General features: G+C 49.1%; 1 protein-coding gene across 1 annotated transcript in view; it reads left to right on the top strand.

The window, feature by feature from the left end:
- nwd1 (NACHT and WD repeat domain containing 1) overlaps positions 1-16,488 on the top strand; it is a 192,145-nt gene that overhangs the window by 146,079 nt on the left and 29,578 nt on the right. The gene's annotated exons all lie outside the window — the stretch shown is intronic.

Here is a 16,488-nt window from a genome sequence, read left to right on the forward strand (position 1 = left end):
TAGCCACAATGCCGTAGAGGAGGAATTCCTGCAGTATATACGGGATGGTTTTCTTGACAAATATGTGGAGGAACCAACTAGAGAGCAGGCCATCTTAGACTGGATACTGTGTAATGAGAAGGGATTCATTGCCAATGTGGCTGTACGAGACCCCTTAGGGATGAGCGACCATAACATGACAGAATTTTTTATCAAGATGGAGAGTGAAGTAGTTGATTCGGAGACTAGGGTGCTGAATCATAATAAAGGGAACTATGAGGATATGAGTCACGAGTTGGCCTTGATAGATTGGGGAGAGTTATTTAAAGGGATGACAGTGGATAGACAATGGCAAACATTCAAAGAACGCATGAGGGGACTACAGCGACTGTTCATTCCTGTCTGGTACAAAAGCAAAGGGGGTTCACAAAGGAAATTAGAAGTAGTATCCAATCCAAGGAAGAAGCGTACAGATTGGCCAAGAAAAAGAATAGGTCTGAGGATTGGGAGCAGTTTAGAATTCAGCAAAGGACAAAGGGATTGATTAAGAAGGGGAAAGTACAGTACGAAAGGAAGGTTGCAGGGAACATAAAGACTGACACTAAGAGTTTCCCAGCTATGTGAAGAGAAAGAGATTGGTAAAGAGAAATGTAGGTCCACTGCAGACAGAAACAGGGGAATACTAAATAGGGACAAAGAAATGGCTGAGCAATTAAATACATACTTTGGTTCTGTCTTCACAAATGAGGACACAAATCAGATCCCAAAAATATTGGAGAATGAAAGGTTTAGTGAGAGGAAAAAACTGAGAGAGATCAAGATTAGTAGAGAAATGGTGCTGGGAAAACTGATTATATTGAAGGCGGATAAATCCCCAGGGCCTGAGAATCTGCATCTCAAAGTGCTTAAGGAGGTGGCTCTGGAAATAGTGGCTGCATTGGTGGTCATCTTCCAGGATTCTGGACTCTCGAACTGTCCCTGCAGTTTGGAGGGTAGCTCACGTCACTCCGATATTCAAAAAGGGAGGTAGAGAGAAAGCAGGGAATTATAGACCAGTAAGCCTAACACTGGTAGTGGGAAATGCTTGAATCCATTATCAAGGACTTCATAGCGGAACATTTAGAAAGCAGTGGCAGGATCAGTCAGAGTCAGCATGAATTTATGAAGGGAAAATCATGCTTGACAAATCTGTTGGAATTCTTTGAAGATGTAACCAGTACAGTTGACAAGGGGTAGCCAGTCGATGTGGTATATTTGGACTTTCAGGAGGCGTTTGACAAAGTTCCGCATAAGAGATTATTGTGCAAAATTAAAGCGCATGGGATTGGGGGAAATGTATTGAGGTGGATAGAAAACTGGTTGGCAGAGAGGAAACAAAGAGTAGGGATTAATGGGTCCTTTTCAAATTGGCAGGTACCAATTTGTGGGGTACCACAGGGATCGGTGCTGGGACCCCAGCTATTCACAATATATATTAATGATTTGGATGAGGGAACAAAATGTAACATCTCAAAGTTTGCCGATGATACCAAATTAGATGGGAGGGTGAATTGTGACGAGGATGCAGGGACCCTACATCAAGATCTGGGCAGGTTGGGCGAGTGGGGAAACCAATGGCAGATGCAGTACAATTTGGATAAGTGTGAGGTTATTCATTTTGGAAGCAAAAACAGCAAGGCAGATTATTACCTGAATGGTTGTAAATTGGGAGAGGGGAGTGTGCAGTGGGACCTGGGTGTCCTTGTGCACCAGTCGCTGAAGGTAAGCATGCAGGTGCAGCAGGCGGTAAAGAAGGCTAATGGTATGTTGGCCTTCATTGCGAGAGGTTTCGAGTATAGAAGCAGGGATTGCTTGCATTGCTGCAATTGTACAGGGCCTTGTTGAGGCCACACTTGGAGTATTGTGTGTTTTGCAGTTTTGGTCTCCTTCTCTGAGGAAGGATGTTCTTGCTCTCGAGGGAGGTGCAGCGAAGGTTTACCAGACTGATTCCAGGGATGGCGGGATTGTCATATGAGGAGAGATTGACTAGGTTGGGATTGTTCTCGCTGGAGTTCAGAAGAATGAGGGGGGATCTCATAGAGACTTATAAAATTCTAACCGGACTAGACAGGGTAGGTGCAGGGAAGACGTTACCAATGATCGGTGTGTCCAGAATCAGGGGTCATAGTCTGAGGATTTAGGGTAAACCATTTTGGACAGAGATAAGGAGCCACTTCTTCACACAAAGAGTGGTGAGCCTTGTGTTGTGTACTCTGGGATAACACAGGCTGCAACTGGATGCAGCTTGAACCAAAAGATACTCCAGTCTTTGAAGTTCGTTCAATCTGATTTATTGAACCAGTAGCACAGTTAGCACAGTTCTCGATGAGTTCGACGCTCTGCTAACCTAAGTGTGGTTACTCTGTCTGACTGAACCAGACTAGCTCTTAGCCATGTGCTGGAGGTGTGATACTGTACATACACCCTGACTCACTCTGTAGATGTTCATCAGTGGAAAGAGGCGGAGTGTGAGTGCCTCGTGCCTTTTTTAGTGAGATACCACCCCTGAGTGTCCTGCCTGCTCATTGGTCATGTCCTGTTCTCTGTGTTCATTAGCTACCTGTCTGTGTTTGTCTGTATATCATTATCTGCATGTCTGCATATCATGACATCTTCCCTTTTTTAATGTTTTGTTGGCATATGGGAACATACTTACAGGAGGTGGCATATATTAACATATTTATAAGCGGTCGCATATGTGAACGTATTTACATGTGAAGACAGCTGCCTAATGTGATAAAACAGAACATAGCAAACAAAACAAATGTTCATAAGTCCAGTCTCTGGGGCTTGCGTCTGATCCTCGTCGACCGCCGGAGAGGTGGTGGTGGGGTTGATGGCGCCTTGACAGGCGGGATGGAAGCCTGACTGGTGGCCTCGTAGTTCGAGGTATCAGGAGGTGGCAAAACAACGGACGGAAACGGAGAAAAAAGCGGTTACGGGCAGGCAACTTTGGGCAGTGCTTGTCTGTTTCGTTGCACAACAGAACCATCAGCCATATGTATAACATACGAGCGGGGGGCAGCCTGTCGAACAACGACAGCTGGAGAAGACCAGTCACCATCCGGTATCTTGATCCTGAAAGTGTCTGACGGGGATAACACGGGCAAATCGGTGGCATGAGCATCATAGCCCTGCTTTTGCTGGTTTCGGAGCTGCTGCACCTTCTGCAGAACCGGGAGGTGATCCAGGTTGGGCAAGTGTATGGCTGGAAGTGTCATCCGCAGGTCCCTGTTCATCAGGAGTTGAGCCGGTGACATGCCAGTGGACAGTGGGGTCGCCCTGTAGGCAAGCAGCGCGAGGTAGATGTCAGAAGCAGAATCCGCGGCCTTGCAGATGAGCTGTTTCACAATGTGCACCCCTTTTTCAACCTTCCCATTGGACTGCGGATAGTGTGGGCTGGAAGTGACATGTTTGAAATGGTATGACTTGGCAAACATAGACCACACTTGGCTGTTGAAGCACGGGCCATTGTCACTTATGACAGTGAATGGGATCCAATGTCTGGAGAACGCCTCCTTAAGGCCTTGATGACGGTCCGTGATGTGAGGTCTGAGAGCTTCACGACTTCAGGGTAGTTGGAGAAATAGTCAATAATCAATACGTAGTCACAACCATTCGCACGAAAGAGGTCGATGCCAACCTTGGACCACGGGGTGGTCTCGATTTCATGCTGCTGGAGCGTCTCCTTGCTCTGCGCTGGCTGGAAGCGTTGGCAGGTCGCACAGTTGAGGACCATGTTCGAGATGTCCTGGCTAATACCAGGCCAGTAGACAGCCTGCCTGGCTCTGCGTCTGCACTTCTCGACCCAGGTGTCCCTCATGGATTTGGCGGAGCACCAAGCTCTGGAGACTGAGTGAAATGACAATCCGGTCCAGCTTGAGGAGGATACCAACAATCACCATCAGGTCGTCCTTTACATTGTAAAATTGAGGGCACTGCCCTTTCTGCCAGCCATTGGCGAGGTGGTGCTGCAAGAGGGGGTCTTTGGCTGTCTCCTCGCGGATACAAACCACCTTCTCATCAGACGCTGGGCGGGTGCTAGCTCACAGCTGCACCTGTGATTCAATCTGCCGGATGATTTCCAGCGGTTCACTAGGCAAGGTGATGGAGCGGGACAATGCATCAGCGATGGTGAGCTCCGTGCCAGGCGTGTACACTAAGTGAAAGTCATACCTTCTGAGTTTGAGGAGGATGCGCTGCAACTGAGGCGTCATGTCGTTCAGGTCCTTGTGGATAATGTGGACCAGAGGCCTATGATCCGTCTCGACAGTGAATGTCGGCAGGCCGTAGACATAGTCGGGAAACTTAAAAATGCCAGTGAGAAGACCCAGGCATTCCTTCTCTATTTGCCCATACCTTGTTTCGGTGGGCGTCATGGCCCTCGATGCGTAGGCTACCGGTGCCCTGGATGAAGTGTCATCGTGTTGAAGCAGCACCGCACCGATGCCATCCTGGCTCGCATCTGTCGAGATCTTCGTCTCCCTGTCTGGGTCGAAAAATAACAAGACGGGTGCAGTGGTGAGCTTGGCTCTCAGCTCCAACCACTCTGCCTGATGTGCTGCCTTCCACTCAAAGGCAGTGGACTTTTCCACCAGGTTTCGTAGGGCCGTGGTGTGTGAGGCCAGGTTTGGGATCAAATTGCCCAGAAAATTGACCAGGCCCAGGAAGCGAAACACCGCCTTCTTGTCTTCAGGGACCTTCATGGCTGCGATGGCCTTGACCTTGTCTGTGTCGGGGCACACGCCCTGCTGAGAGATCTGGTCTCCTAGGAACTTGAGTGTCGACATGCCAAAGCAACATTTGGCCCTGTTCAGCTTCAGGCCATTGGCGTGGACACGGAGGAATACCTGCTGGAGACGGGAAACATGCTCTTCAAGGGTCGTGAACCATATGATGATGTCGTCCACGTACACACAAACCCCTTCAATGCCCTCCATCATCTGTTCCATGATGCGATGGAAGATCTCCGATGCCGAGACAATGCCAAATGGCATGCGATTATAGCAGTATCTGACAAACGGTGTGTTGAAGGTGCAGAGCCTTCTGCTGGACTCATCCAGCTGGATTTGCCAAAATCGATGTGACGCATCTAACTTGGTGAAAAAAAGTGCATGTGCCATCTCACTGTGAGTTTCTCCCACTTCGGGATGGGGTAGTGTTCACGCATTATATTCTTATTGAGATCCTTGGGATCAATGCAGATGCGCAGGTCACTCGAAGACTTTTTAACACATACTTAGAACATACATACAGTGCAGAAGGGGGCCATTCCTTGCAGAAGGGGCTGGTTTAGCACAGGGCTAAATCGCTGGCTTTTAAAGCAGACCAAGGCAGTCCAGCAGCACGGTTCAATTCCTGTACCAGCCTCCCCGAACAGGCGCCGGAATGTGGTGACTAGGGGCTTTTTACAGTAACTTTATTTGAAGCCTACTTTCACTTTTTCACTTCATTCGGCCCATCGAGTCTGCACTGACCCATTTAAGCCCTCACTTCCACCCTATGCCCATAACCCAATAACCCCATCTAACCTTTTTGGTCACTAAGGGCAATTTGTCATGGCCAATCCACCTAATCTGCACATCTTTGGACTGTGGGAGGAAACCGGAGCACCCGGAGGAAACCCACACACACACGGGGAGGATGTGCAGACTCAGCACTGACAGTGACCCAGTGGGGAATCGAACCTGGGACCCTGGCGCAGTGAAGCCACAGTGCTATCCATTTGTGCTACCATGCACAAGTCGATTTCGGCGTGAGAACAGCTGGTGAGTCAGTTTCAGCTGGAGCAGTGCGGAAGTGGCTGCTGGGAGGTAAGTCTGTCCTTTAAAAGCACTTGTCTTTGCAGGGGCAGGCCAGTCGATTTCGGCGTGAGAACAGCTGGTGAGTCAGTTTCAGCGGGAGCAGTGCGGAAGTGGCTGCTGGGAGGTAAGTCTGTCCTTTAAAAGCACTTGTCTTTGCAGGGGCAGGCCAGTCGATTTCGGCGTGAGAACAGCTGGTGAGTCAGTTTCAGCGGGAGCAGTGCGGAAGTGGCTGCTGGGAGGTAAGTCTGTCCTTTAAAAGCACTTGTCTTTGCAGGGGCAGGCCAGTCGATTTCGGCGTGAGAACAGCTGGTGAGTCAGTTTCAGCGGAGCAGTGCGGAAGTGGCTGCTGGGAGGTAAGTCTTTCCTTTAAAAGCACTTGTCTTTGCAGGGGCAGGCCAGTCGATTTCGGCGGGAGAACAGCTGGTGAGTCAGATTCAGCTGGAGCAGTGCGGAAGTGGCTGCTGGGAGGTAAGTCTATCCTTTAAAAGCACTTGTCTTTGCAGGGGCAGGCCAGTCGATTTCGGCGTGAGAACAGCTGGTGAGTCAGTTTCAGCGGGAGCAGTGCGGAAGTGGCTGCTGGGAGGTAAGTCTGTCCTTTAAAAGCATTTGTCTTTGCAGGGGCAGGCCAGTCGATTTCGGCGTGAGAACAGCTGGTGAGTCAGTTTCAGCGGGAGCAGTGCGGAAGTGGCTGCTGTGAGGTAAGTCTGTCCTTTAAAAGCACTTGTCTTTGCAGGGGCAGGCCAGTCGATTTCGGCGTGAGAACAGCTGGTGAGTCAGTTTCAGCGGAGCAGTGCGGAAGTGGCTGCTGGGAGGTAAGTCTGTCCTTTAAAAGCACTTGTCTTTGCAGGGGCAGGCCAGTCGATTTCGGCGTGAGAACAGCTGGTGAGTCAGTTTCAGCGGGAGCATTGCGGAAGGAGGTTGCTGGGAGGTAAGTCTGTCCTTTAAAAGCGCTTGTCTTTGCAGGGGCAAGCCAGTCGATTTCGGCGGGAGAACAGCTGGTGAGTCAGTTTCAGCGGGAGCAGTGCGGAAGTGGCTGCTGGGAGGTAAGTCTGTCCTTTAAAGGCACTTGTCTTTGCAGCGGCAGGCCAGTCGATTTCGGCGTGAGAACAGCTGGTGAGTCAGTTTCAGCGGGAGCAGTGCGGAAGTGGCTGCTGGGAGGTAAGTCTGTCCTTTAAAAGCACTTGTCTTTGCAGCGGCAGGCCAGTCGATTTCGACGGGAGTGGAGCTGGCTGGTTAGTCAATTTCAGCAGGAGCTGAGAATTTTTCTTTTTTTTAAATTAGTGTTTTAGGCGGGAACAGGAAGTCGACCCGCGGACGTCTGGGAAGACCCTCACCAATAAATTCTGGTGGAGAGGAAACCCGAGACACTACATGTGTAGTGTCTCCCACCCGCCCTCCTCCTCTAACCTAATAATAAAACCCATTGGTCTGAGGTAAGTACCATATTTTATTATATTATTATTTTTTATAAAAAATTTAATTTAGTTGTTAGCCAGATCTTGGTAGAAAGTTCGAGGAATGGCAGGGAAGGGAGTGCAATGTTCCTCCTGCAGGATGTTTGAGGTGAGGGATGCAGTTAGTGTCCCTGCTGATTTTACCTGCAGGAAGTGCTGCCATCTCCAGCTCCTCCAAGACCGAGTTAGGGAACTGGAGCTGGAGTTGGAAGAACTTCGGATCATTCGGGAGGCAGAAGGGGTCATAGATAGCAGCTTCAGGGAATTAGTTACACCAAAGATTGGAGATAGGTGGGTAACTGTAAGAGGGACTGGGAAAAAGCAGTCAGTGCAGGGATCCCCTGCGGTCGTTCCCCTGAGAAACAAGTATACCGCTTTGGATACTTGTGGGGGGGATGACTTACCAGGGGTAAGCCATGGGGTACGGGCCTCTGGCACGGAGTCTGTCCCTGTTGCTCAGAAGGGAAGGGGGGAGAGGAGCAGAGCATTAGTAATTGGGGACTCTATAGTCAGGGGCACAGATAGGAGATTTTGTGGGAGCGTGAGAGACTCACGTTTGGTATGTTGCCTCCCAGGTGCAAGGGTACGTGATGTCTCGGATCGTGTTTTCCGGGTCCTTAGGGGGAGGGGGAGCAGCCCCAAGTCGTGGTCCACATTGGCACTAACGACATAGGTAGGAAAGGGGACAAGGATGTCAGGCAGGCTTTCAGGGAGCTAGGATGGAAGCTCAGAACTAGAACAAACAGAGTTGTTATCTCTGGGTTGTTGCCCGTGCCACGTGATAGTGAGATGAGGAATAGGGAGAAAGAGCAATTAAACACGTGGCTCCAGGGATGGTGCAGGCGGGAGGGATTCAGATTTCTGGATAACTGGGGCTCTTTCTGGGGAAGGTGGGACCTCTACAGACAGGATGGTCTACATCTGAACCTGAGGGGCACAAATATCCTGGGGGGGAGATTTGTTAGTGCTCTTTGGGGGGGTTTAAACTAATGCAGCAGGGGCATGGGAACCTGGATTGTAGTTTTAGGGTAAGGGAGAATGAGAGTAGTGAGATCAGGAGCACAGATTTGACGTCGCAGGAGGGGGCCAGTGTTCAGGTAGGTGGTTTGAAGTGTGTCTACTTCAATGCCAAGAGTATACGAAACAAGGTAGGGGAACTGGCAGCATGGGTTGGTACCTGGGACTTCGATGTTGTGGCCATTTCGGAGACATGGATAGAGCAGGGACAGGAATGGATGTTGCAGGTTCCGGGGTTTAGGTGTTTTAGTAAGCTCAGAGAAGGAGGGAAAAGAGGGGGAGGTGTGGCGCTGCTAGTCAAGAGCAGTATTACGGTGGCGGAGAGGATGCTAGATGGGGACTCTTCTTCCGAGGTAGTATGGGCTGAAGTTGGAAACAGGAAAGGAGAGGTCACCCTGTTGGGAGTTTTTTATAGGCCTCCTAATAGTTCTAGGGATGTAGAGGAAAGGATGGCGAAGATGATTCTGGATAAGAGCGAAAGTAACAGGGTAGTTATTATGGGAGACTTTAACTTTCCAAATATTGACTGGAAAAGATATAGTTTGAGTACAATAGATGGGTCGTTTTTTGTACAGTGTGTGCAGGAGGGTTTCCTGAAACAATATGTTGACAGGCCAACAAGAGGCGAGGCCACGTTGGATTTGGTTTTGGGTAATGAACCAGGCCAGGTGTTGGATTTGGTGGTAGGAGAGCACTTTGGGGACAGTGACCACAATTCGGTGACGTTTACGTTAATGATGGAAAGGGATAAGTATACACCGCAGGGCAAGAGTTATAGCTGGGGGAAGGGCAATTATGATGCCATTAGACGTGACTTGGGGAGGATAAGGTGGAGAAGTAGGCTGCAAGTGTTGGGCACACTGGATAAGTGGGGCTTGTTCAAGGATCAGCTACTGCGTGTTCTTGATAAGTATGTACCGGTCAGACAGGGAGCAAGGCGTCGAGCGAGGGAACCGTGGTTTACCAAGGAAGTGGAATCTCTTGTTAAGAGGAAGAAGGAGGCCTATGTGAAGATGAAGTGTGAAGTTTCGGTTGGGGCGATGGATAGTTACAAGGTAGCGAGGAAGGATCTAAAGAGAGAGCTAAGACGAGCAAAGAGGGGACATGAGAAGTATTTGGCAGGAAGGATCAAGGAAAACCCAAAAGCTTTCTATAGGTATGTCAGGAATAAGCGAATGACTAGGGAAAGAGTAGGACCAGTCAAGGACAGGGATGGGAAATTGTGTGTGGAGTCTGAAGAGATAGGCGAGATACTAAATGAATATTTTTTGTCAGTATTCACTCAGGAAAAAGATAATGTTGTGGAGGAGAATGCTGAGCCCCAGGCTAATAGAATAGATGGCATTGAGATACGTAGGGAAGAGGTGTTGGCAATTCTGGACAGGCTGAAAATAGATAAGTCCCCGGGACCTGATGGGATTTATCCTAGGATTCTCTGGGAGGCCAGGGAAGAGATTGCTGGACCTTTGGCTTTGATTTTTATGTCATCATTGGCTACAGGAATAGTGCCAGAGGACTGGAGGACAGCAAATGTGGTCCCTTTGTTCAAAAAGGGGAGCAGAGACAACCCCGGCAACTATAGACCGGTGAGCCTCACGTCTGTAGTGGGTAAAGTCTTGGAGGGGATTATAAGAGACAAGATTTATAATCATCTAGATAGGAATAATATAATCAGGGATAGTCAGCATGGCTTTGTGAAGGGTAGGTCATGCCTCACAAACCTTATTGAGTTCTTTGAGAAGGTGACTGAACAGGTAGATGAGGGTAGAGCAGTTGATGTGGTGTATATGGATTTCAGCAAAGCGTTTGATAAGGTTCCCCACGGTAGGCTATTGCAGAAAATACGGAGGCTGGGGATTGAGGGTGATTTAGAGATGTGGATCAGAAATTGGCTAGCTGAAAGAAGACAGAGGGTGGTGGTTGATGGGAAATGTTCAGAATAGAGTACAGTCACAAGTGGAGTACCACAAGGATCTGTTCTGGGGCCGTTGCTGTTTGTCATTTTTATCAATGACCTAGAGGAAGGCGCAGAAGGGTGGGTGAGTAAATTTGCAGACGATACTAAAGTCGGTGGTGTTGTCGATAGTGTGGAAGGATGTTGCAGGTTACAGAGGGATATAGATAAGCTGCAGTGCTGGGCTGAGAGGTGGCAAATGGAGTTTAATGTAGAGAAGTGTGAGGTGATTCACTTTGGAAGGAATAACAGGAATGCGGAATATTTGGCTAATGACAAAGTTCTTGAAAGTGTGGATGAGCAGAGGGATCTAGGTGTCCATGTACATAGATCCCTGAAAGTTGCCATCCAGGTTGATAGGGTTGTGAAGAAGGCCTATGGAATGTTGGCTTTTATTGGTAGAGGGATTGAGTTCCGGAGTCGGGAGGTCATGTTGCAGCTGTACAGAACTCTGGTACGGCCGCATTTGGAGTATTGCGTACAGTTCTGGTCACCGCATTACAGGAAGGATGTGGAGGCTTTGGAGCGGGTGCAGAGTAGATTTACCAGGATGTTGCCTGGTATGGAGGGAAAATCTTATGAGGAAAGGCTGATGGACTTGAGGTTGTTTTCGTTGGAGAGAAGAAGGTTAAGAGGAGACTTAATAGAGGCATACAAAATGATCAGGGGGTTGGATAGGGTGGACAGTGAGAGCCTTCTGCCGCGGATGGAAATGGCTGGCACGAGGGGACATAAGTTTAAACTGAGGGGTAATAGATATAGGACAGAGGTCAGAGGTAGGTTCTTTACGCAAAGAGTAGTGAGGCCGTGGAATGCCCTACCTGCTACAGTAGTGAACTCGCCAACATTGAGGGCATTTAAAAGTTTATTGGATAAACATATGGATGATAATGGCATAGTGTAGGTTAGATGGCTTTTGTTTCGGTGCAACATCGTGGGCCGAAGGGCCTGTACTGCGCTGTATTGTTCTATGTTCTATGCTGCCCATAAAGCTGACCCAGTCAGTCGGTTCGGTTACCTTGGAAATGATGCTGAAGATCCTTGAGCTGTGCTTTCAGGCGCTCCCTCAGCAGAGCCGGGACCCGGCGTGGTGCGTGGACCGCTGGCTTGGCATCAGGTCGTAGCAGAATCTTGTATCGATATGGCAGCGTGCCCATTCATCGCACATATCCGGATACTGAGCGAGGATGTCATCAATGCCGGCCTGAAGATCCACATTGGAGGATGTTGTTGTGTAAACCCGCTGCACGAGGTTCAGCTGCTTGCAGGCATGCGCGCCAAGTAGGGATGCCCTGTCTGACTTGACAATTTCAAAATGTAACCCTGAATGGGTGCTCTGGTTGGAGACGAGTAGATAGCAGGATCTCAGTGCCGTGATGGCATTTCCGTTGTAATCCAGGAGCTTGCTGGAAGGACCTTGGGGGGCTTTTTGATGCGTTTGAAATCTGCCTGTGAGAGGAGGTTGGCAGAAGCACCTGTGTCCAGCTTAAACTGGATGGAGCAGTGGTTGACCTGCATCACCGCACGCCATTCGTCCGCAGAATCCACAGCAAGTATGGACTGAATTTGTGATGAGTTGTATGTGGTATATTCACATTTGGTAATGATGCCCACACAGTAGGCAGAACCCAGGCATTCTTCCTCTGGATCCGTTGTGCTGCCAGGATCAGAATCCTGTAATCGTTGTTGCACACTCTGAACGCGCCGTTGTTGGACTTGGGAGCGCTGGCCCCTGACTGGTGGTGCAGACCTGCACAAGGCTGCATAGTGTCCAGGCTTCCCGCAGTTTAAACATCGCCCGCCTCTTGCAGGGCAGTGTTTCTTTAAGTGGGCGTTGCTGCAGTTCAAGCACGTCATGACGTCGGCGTCGTCGCACATGCGCAGTGCGGTCGGCAGATGTCTGCACCTGTGCAGTGTGGGTGTCAGCCTGCGTGGGGCCCCGGGAAAAGTGGGCAAAATGGCCACTTTCATCAATGCTGGGGCTCTGCATCCGGGAGATGGCCTGCACACTCTCTGCCTCATGGGAGGCAAGTTTCTCATTTTCAGCCGATTTGTACTGGGCATAGCGATTTTTGGCGTGCTCATGCACTGTGCGTGTTTCAATCGCGACTGGCAGGGTTATATGCTTGATTTTCAGTAGCTGCTCTGTCAGAGGATCAGAGTGAACTCCAAAAATGAATTGGTCTCTGATCATGGAGTCAGCTATTGTTGCTAACTTTCGGTTGGCTCTTAATTCGTAATTTGCTCTGTTTGTTTAACCTTTGCTCCAGAGTTGCCAGGTATCTTTATGATACCGCCACGAGGTTCAAGTTCAAGTACTGATCAATAACTCAACACACCAATTAGTAAGATTCAAATCAAAACACATTTATTATACATAATAAATCACTACTCATGCATAAACTCTAGACTACTCCTATCACTAAAAGGCCCATACTTAGCTTCGGAATTGGCCCACCAGGTCAGGGGAACAAATGGCCTTTCGTTCAGGTCCTGAGTCTGCAGGATTCAAAAGCTGGTATGGACTTGTAGCTGGGAGCACCTATCTCGTAGCGAGCGTTGACTTGAGACAAAGGTCCTGAACCGCTGGACAGTTCACTCTCAGGGGTTGCTTCGCGTTGCTGAGTGACCCTGTCAAGAAGGACGATTTGAACTTGGGGGTTTACTTTATAGTCCCCAGGGGCTTTGCGCCCTTCGGGGCGGACCCCGTGCCTGATTCCAAGTGATTGGACTGCATTCCGATCACTTGGATCGATTTCTCCAATACTGGAGTTGTTCCCTGATCGCTGGGCGGTCCCTAAATGTCCGTTGGCCTTCCTTTGTCTTGGCTCCTGCTGGCGCCGAGGAGCCTGGCTTGGCTTTATTCACCTTAACTGTTGCCATTGTGCCCGGGGATCGCTCATTAATATGCAGATGGCTGCTGGTTTCAGCGCTGTCTGGTTTTTTTGCAGGTTTCAATACACATGATTTCTGTATTTGCTAGTCTTTGCCTGTGTTGGCTGAATTTCCCTTCAGCCTTTGCGGTTCTCCATTTTAAGTCGGGAAGTGGCCAACCCAGGTGGCTACACAATATCACCAAAGTTGCAGGACAGCGCGAGCAGGCGGAGGTTAGTTCAGAAGGAGTTGAAAGATTCATCTTTACCTTGTAGATGCTGTTTGAATATGTAGCGCCCGAAGATTTCATTGGTGTCCACTTCACAAATACTGTCAAACTTGTCCAGGATGGTCTGAAACTTTGTCTTGTCCTGGCCTTCGGTGAAGTGAAAAGAGTTGAAGAGTTCGATGGCTTGATCACCCGCTGTTGAGAGGAGATGCGCGATCTTTCTTGCATCAGACGCACCCACGAGGTCTGAAGCTTCGATGTATAGCAGAAACTTTTGCTTGAGTGTCCGCCAGTTGGCACTGAGATTGCCGAAGGTCCTGAGCTGGTGAGGAGCCTGAATCTTCTCCATGGTGCCGGGATACATTCGCTGGTCGTCACGGAACGGACTGAGGTAAACCACATAGATTAAGCAATCTCCTGGAAGCATGATGCGCTATGTACTCTGGGATAACACAGGCTGCAACTGGATGCAGCTTCAACCAAAAGATACTCCAGACCTTGAAGTTAGTCCAATCAGGTTTATTGAACCAGTAGCACAGTTCTCTATGAGTTCGACTCTCTGCTAACCTAAGTGTGGTTACTCTGTCTGACTGAACCAGACTAGCTCTTAGCCACGTGCTGGAGGTGTGATACTGTACATACACCCTGACTCACTCTGCAGATGTTCATCAGTGGAAAGAGGCGGAGTGTGAGTGCCTCGTGCCTTTTATAGTGAGATACCACCCCTGAGTGTCCTGCCTGCTGATTGGTCATGTCCTGTTCTCTGTGTTCATTAGCTGCCTGTCTGTATATCATTATCTGCATGTCTGCATATCATGACAAGCCTGTGGAATTCATTACCACAGGAAGTAGTTGATGCTAAAACTTTAAATATATTCAAGAGGCGGCTGGATATAGCACTTGGGGAAAATGGGCTATTGGGAGAAAGCAGGATTAGGCCATTGAGTTGGATAATTAGTCATGATCGTGATGAATGGCGGAGCAGGCTCGAAGGGCCAAAAGGCCTCCTCCTGCTCCTATCTTTTATTTATCTTTTTATTGATGTATCTATGTTTTTATTCAATGCAAATTTCACCATCTGCCATGGTGGGATTCGAACCCAGGTTCCCCAGATCATTACCTTGGGTCTCTGGATTACTAGTCCAGTGACAATAACACAATGTGTGCCTTAACTGGAGTATTGTGTCCAAATCTGGACACCAAACGTTAAGAAGGATGTGAAGGCTTTAGAGGGGGTGCAGAAAGGACTGAAGAGAATGGTTCCAGAGATGAGGGATGAGGAATTCAGTTATGTGGTTTGAATTAGCGAAACTTGGTTTGCTTTCCTTAGAAAATAAAGGATTGAGAAGAGATTTGATAGAAGTGTTTAAAATCATGAATAGCGTAGAGAGAGAACCCGTTCCTATTTGCAAAGGATCGAGAAGCAAAGGGCACAGATTGAAGCTGAATGGAAAAAAGCAAAGGCAAAGGGGTGGCACGGCGGCCTCACAGCACCAGGGACCCGGGTTCGATTCCGACCTCCGGTTACTGTCTGTGCGGAGTTTGCACATTGTCCCGAGACTGTGTGGTTTTCTCCGGGTGCTCCGGCTTCCTCCCACAGCCCAAAGACGTGCAGGTTAGGTGATAAATTGCCCCTAAAATGTCCAAAGTTTGGGTGGGATTGGGCCTAGGTAGAATGCACTTTCGAAGGGTCGGTGCTGACAGGATGGGCTGAATGGCCTCCTTCTGCACTGTAGGGATTCAATGAATATGAGGAATGACCTTGTCACACTGCGAGTGGCTAAGGTCTGGAATGCACTGCCTGAGAGCACAGTAGAGGCTTGTTCAATTGTGGCTGTTAAACCAAGAATTGGATAATTATCCTTCTGGGTTGGAAGTATTCAATGATTCTCTACCACATCTGGCAGTGGAGCACTCCCTCAGTACAGCACTGGGTATGTCAGCCTGGATTGTGAGCTTGGAGGTCCAGACTTGGACTCACAACCTTCTGACTAGCAGGAGAGAATGCTACCACTGAACCACAGCAGACACTGTGATGCTAACTCGCCAAAGGGTCTTTAAGGTTAAGGCGGTAGGAGGCCTGGTGAAAGCAAGGTGATCCATTCCAGTGACCTTCATATTGGAACCAGTTAGATCAGCAGTTCTCTGAGGTGTTACAATGGTTCGCTGATGTGTTCAGAGGGACCAGGATATCCCAGGTTAGGAGCTGCCCTTTTGCAGGGCGAGCTACAATTATTATTTGTGGCAGGCAAAGTGAAATTGTGTGCTTGTGTAACTGAGTGTGCTGCCTGTATTTTGCTTAAGGGTATTGAATGAAGGTCAGGTTGGACTCACTCCCTTTATATTCACATGGGACATTTCCTGGAAAGCCCTTGAAACAGGGGCTCAGTGAGAAGCCAGCACTCGAACTGGGCACGGGAGAGGGTAAATGAGCTGGGAGAACATAGGGGGCATAGCTCCCACATCTCTATCCACCCCATGTATTACGTGGGAGCTATGTACCCTATCCATCCCATGTACTATGTAAGAGCTATGTACCCTATCCATCCCATGTACTATGTGGGAGCTTTGTACCATATCCACCCATGTACTGTGTGGGAGCCATGTACCCTATCCATCCCATGTACTATGTAAGAGCTATGTACCCTATCCATCCCATGTACTAAGTGGGAGCCATGTACCCTATCCACCCCATGTACTGTGTGGGAGCTATGTACCCTATCCATCCCATGTACTATGTGGGAGCCATGTACCCTATCCACCCCATGTACTGTGTGGGAGCTATGTACCCTATCCACCCCATGTACTGTGTGGGAGCCATGTACCCTATCCACCCCATGTACTGTGTGGGAGCTATGTACCCTATCCATCCCATGTATTATGTGGGAGCCATGTACCCTATCCACCCCATGTACTGTGTGGAAGCTATGTATCCTATCCACCCCATGTATTACGTGGGAGCTATGTACCCTATCCACCCCATGTACTATGTGGGAGCTATGTACCATGTCCACCCATGTACTGTGTGGGAGCCATGTACCCTATCCATCCCATGTACTGTGTGGAAGCTATGTATCCTATCCACCCCATGTATTACGTGGGAGCTATGTACCCTATCCACCCCATGTACTATGTGGG

The sequence above is a fragment of the Scyliorhinus torazame genome, chromosome 19, assembly GCF_047496885.1.
Source record: "Scyliorhinus torazame isolate Kashiwa2021f chromosome 19, sScyTor2.1, whole genome shotgun sequence".
Taxonomy (NCBI): domain Eukaryota; kingdom Metazoa; phylum Chordata; class Chondrichthyes; order Carcharhiniformes; family Scyliorhinidae; genus Scyliorhinus; species Scyliorhinus torazame.